The following is a 17,239-nucleotide window of genomic DNA, read 5'->3' on the forward strand; positions in this document are numbered from 1 at the left end:
TGAGGCTGAGTTACAGCCAGTTTGGAAATTTCACTCGTAACAATTTTTGTTTATTCACCACAGTATTTAGATATCCTAATCACAGCCCAGACCCCACAATATTTGATCCATGAAACAAAGGCATCCTTAGTAGCTGAAAGAGATGTACATTTCCAGTTCTAAGAACAAAAGGTGGCTCTAGGTTCTACAACAAAGCAGAAGTATAGATGTTTGTCTTCCTCTTAGCAAAGCAATGTGAATCTATTTCTGTTCAGCAGAGACTGTTGTTTAAGAAGCATTTCTAAAAGTAAGGTTTTGAAATTAAAAACTGATATGGGACCAGGCCATACAACATAGAGGGATTTTTCATACAGCAACTTTTATGAATCAAAACTCTCACAGTCACTGGGGTCACCAAGACCTGGTATTCTGCCAAATACTGTTTTATAAAAGCTGAAGTACTTCAGTAATGTTTTACTGCTTTGATCAACATCTTTTATATTTAATCAATGGGACTCAAGACAGAAAATAGCCCTTTTGACATGAACTAATTTTGAACAGTCCATAGGTTTGTTTTTCTTTGAGTACAAAATTACATATTTCAAATTCTCTAATGGTTTCATAAAACTCAAGTAGAATTATCCACGCTGATCCTCCATAGAATGTCTGGAGACCTTATTGCAAATATGTTCTCTATTACATCTCCTTAAACTCATCACTTAAAAGCTTCAGGAATCAAAATATTTTGTATCTAAAGTAGCTATCTTAGTTCCTTATGTAATTTCTTCCAGTAAGAAATTATTACTTGTATTTTATACAAGAATGACCCTGTGGACAGGCTTCCTTCCTCTTTCACAGCTGCATTAGTTTTCACAACGCTCTTGCCTGAGTATTGCCTGAGGAGTACCAGCACCTTTCCAGCAATTCAAAGGTAAGACAATGAGTCCAAAAGGGAGAAGCAGCTCATTTTTTGTGGGGAAGCTGCAAGAGGACCAAAGAAAGAAGCTCATGGTCAGCCTTGGGATGTTTGCAGAGATCTTCAAGTAACAAATGTGTCAGTTCACATATTTACTCTGTATTTTTGTATGTTTATACAGACACGTGATTCTGAACTCGCACACACATAACCTGCAGAGAATATTTTAAATTTTTTAAATCCCAAAAATTTGAAATTAAGCAGTACTATAGAACCTATGTAAGTACATCCTGATGTGTGCATTTCAGCTTTGATAATATCCAATTCCCTTTTTCAGACATCTTCTGTGTGGAATTTTTTTTTTCTCCTTCAGGTGATTTTACACAGATGAGTAAGATTTGTGGCAATTCCAATACAGAAAGGAGCCCAAATTGTTACATTTTTCCATGGGGTGTGAAGGAACTTCCTTTTCTCATACCATAGGAGAGGAGGTATGGAAAAAAAACCTGCTAGGGCTTGATCTACATAAAGCAAGGAAAGTATTTCACCTTTGCTGTTCAAGACAGCATCACACAAACCAGCGGTTATAAGCTGGACTCCCAATGAGTAAGATGACTCTCAGACTAGAGATAGTTTTAAAACACACCAAACAATTTCATTAGTAAGCCCAACTTCCCTAAGTTGTTTAAGATCCAGCAAAAAAAAGCCAGTACATTCCTAACACAGTGTTCTAGATCTGGAAAAGGGCTTCAAGGTCAAGACTTGTCTTTGATAAAAGACAAATCTCAAGGTGATCTTCTGAAGGGTAGATAGTGATGCTTGGACTGCAATACAGATAACACTGGAGAAGAGATGGATAACACTAGCATTATGATCCTGGGAGACTCCAATCCTTACAACACTCACAATTCCAACAGATATTATTCCCAAGGTAAAAGATACAGTAGCACTGAAATTCCACAAGTCTAAGTTATAAATGAACTTAGCAGCTCTCTCTGGCTGCTGCTGAACAGTTATTCTTCAGCAAGCCATAAAGCTTTCATGCAGGTACAGCCAAACAAGAGAAAATGAGCTCTCATCATTTTTAGTTGGCTTATATTTCTTCAAGTAAGCTGCCAATAAAATGACTGTGATAAGTGTGGTATGAAGTGATAGTGAAATGTGATATGAATGATAGTGAAGAGACTCATATGAATTTGGTACAACATCATTAGACTACATGGGTGGTGATGGCAATTAACAAGATCCTACACAGGGTCTATGAATTGAGCAGAAACATAGTATTATATGAACCATACTACCCTAAAATAATTCCTCAGTTCTACAATTATGGGAACAACAAGGATAACAAAGTAGAGAAATTCTACAGTGACATGAGAAAACTCTGGCAGCTGCCTCTAACTGGGAACACAAGCTCTGAATGGAATCCATCAGCTCTGACCCCACAAAAACGTTGTATAGCAAAGCCCACGCATGCCGAGTCAAACAGCAGAGTGACTTGGGAGTTAAGATAACTCAATAATAAAATTGGTTTTGCCCATTCATAAGCCATCAAGATGATGTTCAGCCATCATATCAGCAGATGTAAATTAGGTGAAAGTTATCATTATTTCAGAAAGCACAATTCTGCCTCAAAAATAAACAAATCAATATTTCAAAACCTACAAAGCATCTACAAGACAAAAGACCTACACCTCATTTTGTACCTTGGCAGACAAACCTATCAGTGGGACCTCCACTTATACAGGATGGTGTGAGCAAGCAAAATACCTAATCCTAAAGCTTTTCAACACCATCCATAGAATTTCATTCCCTTTACATAGCATAAAAAAAAAACAAAAAAAAACATTTCCATGCATTTTGAATGCACCTACCACAGAACAGAATTGTATGTCCCACCTTGGCCCGTGAGCTTTGGGCTGTCTCAGCTGCATTTGCTCCTCTTACCCATCTCCCCTCTCTGTATCAGAGCAGCTCTGAACAGACATTGTCTGCAAATGAAGGAACACGCTTTCCCTTTCCCCAGCAAAGTAGAAAGTGTTTCTGAGCCTGAACTGCCCTCCAGCCCTGAGGGATTAATACTTCTTGAATTAATGACCAGTCATTGAGGAATTCCACTTTGGGCAGGGAAAGAGTGGCAGGCTAGACAAATTTTAAAGTACAAGTAGACTCATTAGGTCTTATGATCACCACTGACTAGCAGGACATGTGTTGGAGAAGCCACTTTTCATAGCTATGCACTAGCTTTGAGCATGTTCTCTGAAACAGTGCTCACAAGGCTTGCAGACAGCTGTGAAGCATTCCCAAGCAGGCTGGTACAAATATTTCTGAGTAACTGTCATTCAGTAAGACTTTACAGACATTGTTGCCTCCTTAGAAAAAAGATTGATGGAGAACATTAAATCGATAGAAGTCCAAGCTTATCCTTGGCTTCAGTTTGAGATTGAAAACCAGGCTTCAAGCATTTTGAACACCTTTGTACTTTCTTCAAGGTCTGCAGAGCACTGGCCAAGCTTGAAAATCTTGAGCTGCTCTAGGTCCTCAAAAATATTACCTGAATATTATCTAGTAGGTGAGTTAACAGAAGGTATTTTTCTACTAAAATCATTAAAAATAAGGTTGTATGCTGCCTGGGGTCCTCTGTCTGCCTCTAGTAGATGTCATAAAAAAAAAAAAAAAAAAAAATTTCAAGACTGCTGTTTTGCCAACATTGAACTCCCACCTTCAAGTCTCAGGGGAAGTTCAAAGTTCTTTACCTTTTGCATGATTAAGAGCATAACGAGCTCTCCAAAGCTACTATTCCAGAAACATGTAAAAAATAAGTCCATTTACTGCAAGCAGGTCTAAGCTTTTTTCTTTGTCATTTGGCATCATACATTAAGAATTGAGAAATAGTAATATTGTATTCTAGTGTGTTCCCATGCAGCCATAGACAGCAACAGGAATTACCACTATAATCCAGGAGTTAATCTACCAGTCAGAAGTAAGATTATTCTGATCAAATACAGAAATTCCCATCAATGCAAGCCACCATTGCAAGGCTCCAATGGTTCTGAGATTTAGGTTGCAATTCCTTTAATCTGAAATTGGATGACTAAAATAGGTGAGATTAAAATCATCCTGTTTCTCTCTAGTGACCATACAGACAGCCCAAGGTGCCCCTTCTAACACACACGCCCAGGAAGAAAGGCAAATCTCCCCTTATTCAACAAGTCTACAAGCTACCAATAAGCTCTGCCTCCATAGCAGACACAAAGATGTAACAATAAATGTTTTTATATTAGGAAGCATTGATTCTGTAGAAACTCTTGGAAAAGTAATTTGAAATGCTGAGTGGTAATAGTTTTACACATCCTAAAACAAGAACAATTTAAAAAAAATGAAGAAAGTAGACAAAACACCTAATTGAAATTGCCAAACAACAAAACCTACCTCTCCACCTCATTTACCTGAAAAGGCACATTTCAAAGACCTTAGTTTTTCAAGTCTTACAAAAATAAAACCTGAGGAAGTTTCACATGCATCAAAGAGGCAAAACCATTTAAGATAAAAGGCAACACCAGCAGTAAAATAAATATGAATAAACTGTCTTTGAGCTTGCCTTAGTAAAAAAAATTAGAAGGCTTCCAATTTTCACAGAAACTCAACTACATAACAGCCAGCCTAGAAAAGGGCAAGGAACCCTGTTAAATTAAATATATACTATAACAACCTTCCCAGAGATTTATATACTACAGGAGCTGTAATGGAAAAAGGAAAGACAGGATTACTTAGGAGGTTCCTTCCAATCCTATGCTCCTAATTTGAGCTTCTACTAAAGAGCAGAGGTCAAGCTGATCAAAGAGGAAACAGTACCAGTGTTTAAGTAATTCTTCAAAAACTTCAAATCTCTTCTTTCCCTATCTCTACCCTCTCTGCCTTCACCTTACCCTAAAACACTAGTTTTAGGGAGACTAAGCAGGCCTGGTTTTTTCTGCAATTAAATCACCTCTGCCCTGATAGCTAAAGATGAAAAAGACAGCTTCCAACCCCTCTTCCTTAATTTAACGCAGAAAGAATGCTAGCAGCCATACAACAGAAAATAACTCCAGCACACAGCAGCACCACCCTTGCCAATGCACTATATGACACCTCATTTCAAGGACAACACAGATACTTAACTCTGGTAAAACACTTCCTTTAGGAAACTATACATTATTATTGGTATTTACCATAATTAACAATCAGAGATAATCTAGGAAACACACACTACTTTGATTTGCAATGCAGGTTTACCTTACCAGAAGGGTTTGTTTGTCTCTCTTGAGCAGAGCCACACAAAATAAAAGAAATCCCCAGTACTGCCTGGTAGGCAGCAGCTAAGAACTGGCTGTAATGAGAAGAGACATTTCACCTGGGCCATACAGGAAGGCACTTCTCCTCTTTGGGAGGATAATCAAATATCAGAATTAATGAAAGCAATGCAGCAGCACCTGTGAAGGTGGCACTGACATTCAGAAAAATGGATCCCTAAGGAAATTTTCTAGGCAAGACTGTATACTGTATAAGAGTATATGCTGCTTAAGTAAAATAAAAATAGTTTTTTTATTATTATTTCTGTAATTTGTGCACTGAGGTCTGGACTACTGTAAGAGTAGTAACACCAAAATGTTGTAAAAAAAAAAAAAAAAAAAAGAATGTTCACACAGCACTTTTTTTTAAACCCCACAAAAACCCCTCTTCTACATCTGAAGAGCAGACTGCATCCAGAAGTATGCCTAATCTCCAGATCCAATGTGGTTAACTCAGGAGAGAAGTGCCACTCCTCTTGCCACTCCCTGCACTGCTTTTCACTGTGTTCAGGAGGGAAGAGGCTGGGACTTGAGGTGCCTGTGGCTGCATGAAACCTGCACAGGGACATGCACCTAAAAGGGTTGCTGGTAGCAGGGGTAGAAGATGTTCTTCTGTATGGCAAAATGCAGAAAATAGCTCAGCTACAGTCTGGCAGGGAAGACAGGAGTGTGATGCACCAGGGAATTGTGAGGGGCTGCTGGTGGGAATAGGGGAATTAAGGTGGTGGATACCACCACCAAGGGGATGTGTTTGTGCAATGCAGGTGTTTGGAACTCCAATTTAAGTTTGACTAAAGGACAAGTTTCTTCAGGCAATTACTGGTGGAAAAAGTCATTATTCAATGGAGTAGGAAGTGGCTCAGGACAGGAGTCATATATTTTACTATTTTGGGTGAACCCAGACTGATTTCACTGACCAAAGTCACATTACTTTTAGCTCAACCCTATGACAGAAAGCAGCAATGATTCAATCTGTGATGTAGCTGAAGCCTTGACTCAGTGCTCCTGTGAGAAGATGGTGTGGACAGTTTGTGTGAGTTGTATTGTAGAGGGACTGTCTCTGTATAACTAACCTCTCCCCTCACTAATCACTAAGGGCAAATCATTGAACCTAAGTGACTTACCAAAACAGAAAAGATAAATAGGAGTGGCTTTGTATGATCCACTCACAGGTTGAAACTAGTCCAGAACTCAAAGAAGACTGAACTGGCATCAAGCAAACCTCATTATGAAGAAAGAATATGATGTTATAAATAGGAAAGGATATGTAAAGTATCCCCTCCAAAATGCTGCTGAGCCTGGTGAGTAGGTATAGAGTGAATAAGTAGGTTATTTCTGAACAAATGGTTTTTCAAAAATTACACATCTAATGTTTTCTGAGATGCTAAAAAGAATCATTGTTGCTCTTAGTCAAGTTCTTCCCCCTTAATTGCAATACAGCTGCTATTAGCCAATTCCTCTGGCCTCCCCAGCTATCACAGTAATCTGAACCTAGGATAATGTTTTCACTTTGGCTTTTTTTTAATAGACAAAATCAAGAGCGTTTCCTTTCTGACTGTATGACACAGGCTACAGACAGCCTGGCGCCAAAGCTTTCTGCAGATCAATATATTTAATGCATTTAAAGACAGTAAAACATCTCAGGTTAGTCCTGGGTTGCTTGAGGAAAAAGAAAGCCAAAAGGCTAGGGAACACTGAAGATGAGGATTTAATATTTAATTTGCTTACTTAAGGAGCTCTCCATTTTAACAAAAAAAAAAAAAACTAAGTTACTTTGAGTTTCAATTTAGAGCACTTTTCTTAAAAAATGGTAAGCATGGAGAAAAATTTAATGTATAAAGTAGAGTCAGATACACTGAGACACAGGCTGGTGGGAGGCTTGTTTATATGCATAAACACAAAGCAATGAATAAATGCTAAAGATTGTGGGAACAAAAATATTATCAGTCCCATCATACCAATTTTCTTTCTTCCCATCTCCCAGATTTATTTTTTTCAGTTGAATATTGCTTCAGTCACTCTGGCCTTTCCCACTGGCTTTCCTCATTTACTTTAGTTGCTTCTCATTTTCATTAACCTCCAATCTTTATTGCTCCAAATGACTATTTTTGCTTGTCAATAAGTTTTACTTCCTCTCAAATACAACATATAAAGGCAGTCACACAAATGAGGAAACCATTCATTCTCCTATGAAGTCCACCAGAATTGTTTTTCTTTCATCCAGCCTCAAAAATTCCACAGGGACTTCCTTTTACTCTACCTACTTCCCACCTTCCCCTCCAAAAATTGTCTAACAACAAAAATATGAATGAGCCTCACTAAAAAAGCTGCCATCCTTTTTAGACTCAGTTCATACCCATCAAAAAGCATTATTATATACATTAAAACTTATAAATACCATAGAGAGATTGCTACTTTGCTGTCAATCTTCAAAATAATGGTACCCCAAGTTTACTATATGTCTTGCAAAGCAGAAGCATTTTTGTTGGTTACAATTGGAAGAGCAACTTAGTAAACTTCAATTCTATGCACAACATTAAGCTGCCAAAAACAGTGAATAAAATAACATTTTCCACCTTAACACAGTATTAACTACAGAGCTCACGCACACACTGCTTTAAATGCAAATATTAATTATTTTATGCTAATATTTTAGCAAGAATGAGTGCAATTATTTAATCAAAGTAGATGCAGTGGGAGGTAAGCAAGAAGAAGTAGCTGTTGCTGGTTTGTGGGAAATAAATTTAGTCTTCTCTTGTATGAATTAGGTGGTTAAAAAGAGAAATGTTTCCTTTCTGTTACATCAAAAGGTCTGTGACCTTTTGGTAAGTTCCAGTACACTTGTGCTTCCTCCCCAAGTCCAAATTAACTCAATATTTGTGAAGTGTTTACAATACTTTTAGAGGGTTTTGATTGAAATTTTGGGTGTGAGATTCAAGGTACTTCACACAATTGTAAAAGTTGACATCAGTTATTCTGCTCTCTGAGTGCATCTCATTCTGCTAAAAGTCCTCAGCCTTGGTGTGCTATAGCACTACCAGAAAGTTGGTCCTTGCTATGAATTCCAGGACAGTCCAACTACAGCAGCTCTTGGGAATGGCATTTTATTCCTTTGTAGCAAATATGTGCTATGTAGCTATATATGTATATATATGTATAACATATATGTATATATGTATATATGTATAACATATACAAATTATATCATCTGGGTACAGAACAGTAGAACAGGAGAAAACTGGAGGAACAGCTTCAGGTTTTATGCATTGTTGTCTTGTGTTTGAAATGGCAGAAACCAGCTGTGACTATTTCACCCTGGGACCAGGTCTGCCTGATGCCATGTCAGAGCATAGGGCAGCAGCCCAGCTTCCTGCAACTCTGCCTATCAAGACACACTGCACATGCTCTGCTTCACCCAGAAGCTTTATGTGATACCTATCAAAGTTGCTAAAGAACTCAGTGGTCAAAAGAGTGATGATCCCCTCTCAGAAAAACTGTCTGCTTTGGGCCCTGAGGCCAAAAGGTTCTTGTGGTCCTTGTGATGGAAAAATCCAGCCTGGAAATGAGTAAGCAATAAAAATTTTCACATTAATTCACTTCACAGTGTTAATTCTCCTCTATATAAACATCTCAGTGAATCAGCTCTTCTTAACTGCTTGCCCCCTGCTACTCAGCAATGCACAACAGAATATATGCATTTTAGAAAACAGCACCATTTCCCCTGTGGCTATTCTTCCTTGTGACCTAGAGAAAGCAGTATTTCCCCACATTTTCTGCAGGAAGGACTGTAATATAACATAACACTTCCATGCTGAAAAGGCAAAAATATGTACTATGAAAATAAAAAAAGGACCATTTCACCTAACCAGGACTTTAATCTGAGCTGCAAAGTTTGTTTTGAACTTGCATTTTCAGCTGTAATATTTGTATCTACATTAAAGGCCTGAAACTTCACCCATTATTTCCTAGTAGATGAAAATATCTGTTCTAGCTCTTAAGTTTAAATATGGCATATGTAACACTGTGGCATGTAGGGAGTCCAAACATTATGACTATAAACTCTTAAGAAGGAATAGGCAAGGAAGGAGAGGTAGTTGGGGTATTCCTGTATGATAGGAAGTGTTTCAATGTCTAGAGCTTTATGATGGATTGAATGTTTATAAATGTTTAGAGGGAAGGCCAACAGGGCAGATATCCTGGTGGAATTCTCTTATAGACTACCCAAGCACATTTAGAATAGAGCAGGGGAATTTTACATTGGATATTAGGAAACATTTTTTCACTGAAAACTGTAAGCTGCCCAGGAAAGTTTTTGAGTCACCATCCCTGGAGGTATTTAAAAGACATATAGATGTGGCACTGAGGGACATGGTTTAGTGGTGGACTTGGCAGTATTGGGTTAATGGTTGGATTTCATGATCTCAAATGTCTTTTCCAACATTAATGGTTCTGTGATTCTAATGGAGACAGTAGAAAATATACTCTATCTCCAAATTTTGAACTCTTTTATATGCTAGTACTGTATGTAAAAACTCCAGTACATTCCACAGGCATAGGGACCAGAAGCCAATTTCCTTTCTACTGTATATTGGAACGGTTCAACCAGTTGGCTTCAAATAGGCCATGGTATTTAATTCCAGTGAGGAGTTTGCCCCAAGGGTCTTGCTAACACTTTTGATCATGAACACTAAAAGGGTAGTAATCCTCAAGCTCAAATGAATTTACACACTAGATTTCTATGACTCAGAAGAAGCAAAAGCTGTTCAATCTACTGTGAAAATCAGGAATTTTGTCTAAAAAATGAAAAAACCAAACATTTTGTCAAAATATGCATGTATATGAGGGTTCCAAAATAGAAATTATTCACTCTTAAGCACAGGGCTAAATATTATGGATGGGAGCCCATAGCAGTGCTTGTCTGGAAGCTTCTCATAAGGAAGGCAAGTGCTGAAATCTTGAAACTGTGACTCATGCAAAGCCAAAAACCCACTGAAGCCATCATGACCGTTCACCTTGCTGTGGGGTGACCTATACCTCTGCTTCACTGTGCAAGATGAAATCTCAAGTATCATGAGGCAGCTGATACCACACTTAGTTTTTGCAGCCAAGAAATGAGTTAGGACAAGAGACTTTAAATAACAGCAAGATGTGAATCACAGAATCACAGAATTGTTATAGTTGGAAGGGGCCTTTGGAGATCATCCAGTCCAACCACCCTGCCAAGGCAGGGTCACCTAAATCAGGTTACACAAGAATGCATTCAGGTGGGTTTGGAATGTCTCCAGAGAGGGAGACTTCACAACCTCCATGGGCAGTCTGTTCCCTGGGCAGAGGGTGACACCCTCAATGTAAAGAAGTTCTCCCTCATGTTGAGGTGGATCTTCTTGTGGTTTTATTTACAGCCTTTGCTCCTCATCCTGTCACTGGGAACCACTGAAAAGAGTCTGGCATCATCCTCTTGACACCCACCTTTAAGATATTCATATGCACTGATGAGATCCTCCCTCAGTCCTTTCTTTTCTAGACTAAACATCAGCTCTCTCAGTCTCTTCTTGTAAGAGAGATGCTCCAGACCCCAAATAATCTTTGTGGCCTCCACTGGACCCTCTCCAGCTCCTCCTTGTCTTCCTTGCACTGAGGAGTCCAGAACTGGGCACAGCACTCCAGATGTGGCCTCACTAGGGCTGAGCAGAGGGGCAGGATCACCTCCCTCCACCTGCTGGCCACACTCTGCCCAAAGCACCCCAGGATCCCACTGGCCCTCCTGGCCACCAGGGCACTGCTGGCTCATTGTCAACTTGTCATCCACCAAGACTCCAGGTCCTTCTTCACAGAGCTGCTCTCCAGACTGTCTGACCCCAGCCTGTGCTGGGACTGGGGGTTTTTCCTTCCCAGGTGTAGGACCCTGCACTGGCCCTTGCTGAACCTCATTGGGTTTCTCTTCACACAACTCTCCAGCCTATGGAGGTCTCACTGAAGGGCAGCACAGCCTTCACATGTATCTCCCACTCCCCCCAGTTTAGAATCATTAGCATAAGATGATACAACACAGTACTTCTGTAGGCCTAGATTTATTGCACATATTTAATGATTATTCTGAAGAGGAGATATAACCAATCACTAATTAAGTTAATCAGATATAAAGAAAGCTGTTATGAAATTCTGAGTGACCTCTGATTCAAATGGGGACTGCAATAGCCAGAAAAATGCCAGATGGCCAGTTACTACTGGTTCTACTGCTCTACTCTGCTGACTGAGTGGAGCAACAGAAATGTCTCCTGTGGATTGCCAGATCTTAAACTAGCTATTATAACTCAAGGAAAAATCACAAGTTTAATGTGAACAACTCCTTTCCTAAAACAAACACACATCTGCTCAAAAGACATAAATATCAGCCACCAAAAGTATTAAGAAGGGTAGTACTGGAATTATGGCTTCTTATAATTTCCTGGAACAGCATTTTCTCACATTTTTACCTACCTTAAAAATGAAAAACAAAACCAAAACAAACAAACAAACAAACAAACACCCCAAAACCCAACCCAAACCATAACCAAAACCAAAAAAATCCCAAACAAACAGCAATTAAAAAGAAGCAATAATAGCTGAAAAATATTACAGCAATGAAAAACTTGCTCAAAAGACAAACACACTAAAGACAAAAGACAAAACAGACGTACTTTTTTACATAACCATATCTCAAAAAAAAGTAATTTTTATGCTTTTCATTCAGCTACAAATTTTTAAAGATCTCTTGGAAGTTTCTATTGTAATTGTTGCAGAGGAATAAAAGAATTGGCCCCAGTGTTTTCAAGGAGACAAAGAATCTGAAGAAACACAATAATATTGTACAATGGTAAGGAAAATGCAAAATACAATACCTTCAACAGAGCATAATTAAACTGTGTTAAACATTGCTGTGAAGTGCATCTATAAGTCATAGTTAGGTCAAAACAGTGAAGATGAAAATATATTTTTTCTGCTCACATTAACAGCACTAGGTGAAGTTAACATGAATGTGAACTCAAACTCCCAACCAGAAATAAAATCTAAGCTATTTTATCCTGCAATAGTCTGGAAACAGCACTTGTGTGAAGTTACTGTAACACAAGACTCACACTACCATATGTTGGTAAGAGAATAAATCTTTCTTTAAATGGGTTCTTGATCAAAAGGAAGTTAAGAGCACATAAAAATTTACACGTCTACATATGAAAACTGTCACCAAAAAATTCAATTCTCACTCTATCTTTGAAGTCCCACAAACAACTCCACCTTAGCAATAAGATGTTCATCTCAAGTTCAAGAGCCCTTGTGAGCCTGAAACAGCATCTAAGTCCCAAAATCTCAGATCTGGTTTATTTTCTATGGTGCAGCTGGAAGAAGTAGTATCCTGTACTACACAAGCATAAATTGGAACATTCACTTGAGTGTGAGGGATCCCATTTCCAGGCTCTTCCCACCTTGAGGCAGTGTGAACACTGCCTTTCCAGCAGAATTACAAGCTGGTTTGGAAAACAGGATCTGGGACTTTGACTAGTCATATTACAGCCCTGCAAGAGGGAAGCTGCAAATTTCATTCAGCTGGAAGGAAGCAAAGAGAGGATAGCACAGCACAGCTGGGTAACTTGGAAAGGGAGGGAAGAGCCATTGGTTTCACACAAGAAACAAGATCCCACATATCTGTTGGGCAGCTGTGGTGACCACAAATCCTGATGAGTCCTTTTAAAAAATCCTGCCATGGGGACCTACCTCTGGAGAAGGGCCCGGACTCCACAGCCTGAAGGCACTGGATGAGTTTGGACTCTGGTCAGCCTTTGCTATGGGCTATTTCAAGGCTGCTTCTGCTGTGTTTGCAGGTTTCCACCCAATTCTGGTATGCACTACAGAGGGAGATTGTGTATCCCAGCTCCATGTCTTTATTGAGCCTTCCTGGGACTGGCTACTGAAGACACCTGTTTCAGCCCTAAATATGGCAGCAGAGAAGCACAGAGGCTACATCCTGCCCTTTGTTGTCACAACTAAAGCATTACTGGCCCAACAATGTAAACACATCACAATTCTCCCACCAACTGCGGTGGGAAGTGTATTGCATCTTCTATGCTTTGATTCAACTCTCCTCTGTATCTTGCAGCTGAGAACAAAAGTATTGTCCTTGTGACAAATTTCCTTACTGTAATAATACAGACACTAGCAATGAAGGCAAGAAAAAACACTAGAAAAGAAGTGCATTACTTACACAAAACAATAAACCATAAATTACTACAGTGACAAGATTAAATGTGAAACCTCTAATTACACGTTTAATCATTTGCCAACGTCTTATTTTCTTGAAGTAATGTTCATGAAGCTTCAACAAGATTTGAATTCGAGGCTAATTTTCTATTATGTGTGAGCTGCAAAAGCAATACACATAGAAATGATTTAAAGAATAAAAGAAGTTTTAATTCTAATCTTCAACTATGTTGATGTCTTACTGAACACCTTTATTGCTCTCAGTCACACTGGCCCTCATTTAGTGACACAAAACACATCAAGCCCATTGCCATTGCATAGCTACTATATAAAATAAAGTAGAAAAGTAAGGGGCAAATAAGGGGTGGCTTAGGAAGTAAGTACTGTGTTAAAACAAGAGAGTGTAATAACATTGTTGAGGAAGACACTTTTATTTGTGAAGTATGGACAAACCTGTGCCCCCAGGCTGTATCTGCTCCACTGCCTTTTCCACAATGAGGCAAGAAGCAGCTGCTGGAGTAGAAAAGGGTCTCATCAGCACCTAAACACCTTTTCCTATGGATTTTAGAATCCTGATACAGACAGCAGGGCTGGTTGTTGCTGTTGTGTTCAGAGTGGCCAAGGGAATTTCCTGATTTCTGTAAAAATTCTGTGCACCAAAGTCATCTTCCAGCACACTCAGAGTACTTACTGAAAACAAAGTAACCCAAAGCACAACAAAAGTAGCAAAAATAGTAAATTTCCCCTTCTAACTGGAACATAAGGCAAAGTCCAGACAACCTTTGCATTTAGACAGATGCCCTCAAAGAATGTGGAGTCAGAAAGTGCAGACTTTTGCCAAAGTCAGAATATTGCTTAAGAAAAACAGCCTAATATACTGAACACATCACCTAATATGAACTGTAAAGGCACTGTTGTACTGCTAGGCTTTGCTTCCCCTAAAAGAGAGCAGCTGGAGTTGAAGGAAAAACCCTGGAGTGCCTTATATTTTGTTTTATCACGTTGTAGGTTTTGGTAAGCTGTCTTATGGTTCCTAGCCAGGGTGGAACTTCACACAGACAAAACTAATTCAGCTGCTTTTCTTCCTTTCTACAAACAAATTTAGACTGGGCCTGGGTTGCAGGGTGGATGAGTTTGCTGTACTCATGATTTTCACCCCAGCAGAGTGGAGAAGCATATGGGGCCTGGCCAGTGTTTAGGATGCAGAAATGTGCAAATACAGTGGGGAAGCATCAGCCACTCCAATGGAGGAGGGCAACGTTTTTATTGTCTTTTGTAGACTCCCAAACCATCAGACAGAGAACTCTGAGGTTATCTTTGGGTCATATTTTCTTCAATGTTCGTCTGTTTCTATTTGCATCATCCTTTTGAAAAATAAGTCATCCTCTGTACATGTGGCTCTTGATTCCCTTCAATTGGCTTGTTGGTATTTGAGAGAACCCCTGATCCACTGCTGTGAACTGGAGGAAATGCTCCAGAACCTGCTACACTCTCTGCTTCTAGAACCTTTTGAAGTAGGCAAAGCCAGGAAGAAAAGGACATCATTTAAGTAGGTTCTGACTATTACATAAGGCTACTGCATGTTTACCTCTCAGCTAGGTAATTTTTCTTTTTTTTTTTATTGTGTTTTGTAAGCAAGAAAAAGTTGCTTAGGAAAAGCAAGGAATACAGGCCCACATCCATAGAGATCTAATTACAGTCAGCACTGGGAAAATGAGTTTTCTTCTTTTCTGTCCTCTTTGGATCTCTTTTTGAATCATGAAGGGTTTGGACTGATTCAGTAATAGATATTTCTGTTTCACCTACCTACCACATTTGAAAATGGCTTTAACAGCACAGCACACATTAACCCCTTCCTCCCTATACAGACCTGCCTGTCTATTAAATCCATGTTCAATGCTTAAACTGAAAATATAGCAGGTGTTTGGCTTAGTACTTCTGAATGCATGTGAGGCACCAGTGTCAGAGTCCTGGAAACATGACACATTTTGATCTTCTTTTTCTCAACAATTACTGGATAAATAATTCCTGAGGCAATGCTTAAGGCAAGCTCACTCATTGTGTAGCTGACAATACATGACTGAGATGACAGGACATTTACTCACCCTGCCAGCCAGATGATCTGTAGGGCTTTGGAGTTTTCCTCTCTTTATCTTCTCTAATCCACTCATGCATCAGGTTCCTTAGAGATATGGGACATCCAAGTGAAAATTTACTTTTCTTGCTCTGGGTGTAAGATGTGACCTGTGACAGAGAAGATAAAGAGACCATGAAGGCACTGGAACAGCAATCTCCAATCATACCATAATTCAGGTAGGTCTTACCTCCTACCTTCAATAGCAGCCAATATTGAGGAATAATACCCCCAAGAGCTGATTAAAAAATCAGCTGCCTGGGGGACTTACTGTTTAGTAAGGGCCAGAATTTTTTATGCTGCCCTATTTAGTTGTAGAGAAATAATATGTGTGATGAGAGTTTTCAGTGGTTTAATTAATTCTACTAGTTAACAGATTACATTTCAAATAGGTACATTTAGTTAGATGCATTTACTTTCAGTTTCTCTCCCATTGTTCAGATGCTACAATGATTTGTTCTGAAATACTAATTCAGTCTCACCATTCTACATATATTCTCTTCCCTGTACATCCTCTAAGCTATTTTTTCTACTGTTTTTAACAGAATTCCAGAACAAAGGCTATTCACTGACATTATGGCTTTTTTTTTTAATACCCATAGACTTCTCATCTTTAAGGATGAACTGCACAGACTGCAATATATTCCAAAATTGTGGCCAAGCGTTTCTGTTTCCCTCTTTTCTTCCCTGTACCATGAAGTGAGCTCAGTTCAAAACCAAGCATGATAATCATCTATGTCACTTTTCTGCTCCATTTCCTTCAAAAATACATGTGGTAAAGAGTTGGAAGAGGAGACCTTGGAACACAAGCACAGGTCATATCCTCTACAACCACTGGACTGCAATAGGTCAAGGAGAGAAAAGCAAGCATGCAGACCTCAACACATTCTGAACTTAGAACATTATAAAAAGCAGAAATGAGTGAATGTCTAGCTTTGTAGAGCTCCCCTGAATATTTTTTCTGTTTTGTCAACTGAGTAGCCAAGATACAGGAGTAACTGAGGGAGAAAGGAACCAAGACTAGGTCATTATTTAATTGCCTCACAAAGCCTAACATACAAAGGACTTTCACTTTGGGGTTACTTTGGAGGTAAAATTGGAAACTACTCTTCAGAGAGTTTTCTATTAAAGGTCATGGGTATCAAAATCTATCGTCTCACTTTAGATCAGTTATAAAGCTACTATAAATAAAGTCTCCTATATGGCACATTGTCATTGATTCCCACTTCAATGTAATCAGCACTGCAGACACAGGAAATTCCTAAAATAAACAGCAGTATTCTCTACTTACTGCACTTAAAGAGTCCGGAGTTGTGTATTTATATTTTAAGGTATTCATTACAATAAGTAATTCATTGTAATTTAAGATATGCATCATACTTGCTATAGAGCAATGTTCAATGAACAAATCTATCAAAATACAGTGTAGCTATGACAACAGTAATTCATAGTTTACCACTGTTTTTACCACTAAGCAAATTAAGTAATTTTGCTGAATTGTTTCTTCATAATCAAAATGTGATAATTTGCAGTAGTGTTAGCATTTACTGTTCTTACAACTAGGCCAATGTCTTCTATGATAATTGTAAGTATATCAAAATACCTTTCTTGGATTAAAGCAGACCATACAGCTGGAAAATGTAG

General features: G+C 38.8%; 1 protein-coding gene across 2 annotated transcripts in view; it reads right to left on the minus strand.

The window, feature by feature from the left end:
- Positions 1 to 17,239, minus strand: part of LOC130250434 (poly(rC)-binding protein 3-like) — a 485,448-nt gene that overhangs the window by 366,693 nt on the left and 101,516 nt on the right. For both annotated transcript variants that reach the window (XM_056486132.1, XM_056486131.1), the window contains exon 2: positions 15,567 to 15,705. The gene's annotated coding sequence lies outside the window, so the exon portion shown is untranslated. The remainder of the gene's footprint in view (positions 1 to 15,566; positions 15,706 to 17,239) is intronic.

The sequence above is a fragment of the Oenanthe melanoleuca genome, chromosome 2, assembly GCF_029582105.1.
Source record: "Oenanthe melanoleuca isolate GR-GAL-2019-014 chromosome 2, OMel1.0, whole genome shotgun sequence".
NCBI lineage: Eukaryota > Metazoa > Chordata > Aves > Passeriformes > Muscicapidae > Oenanthe > Oenanthe melanoleuca.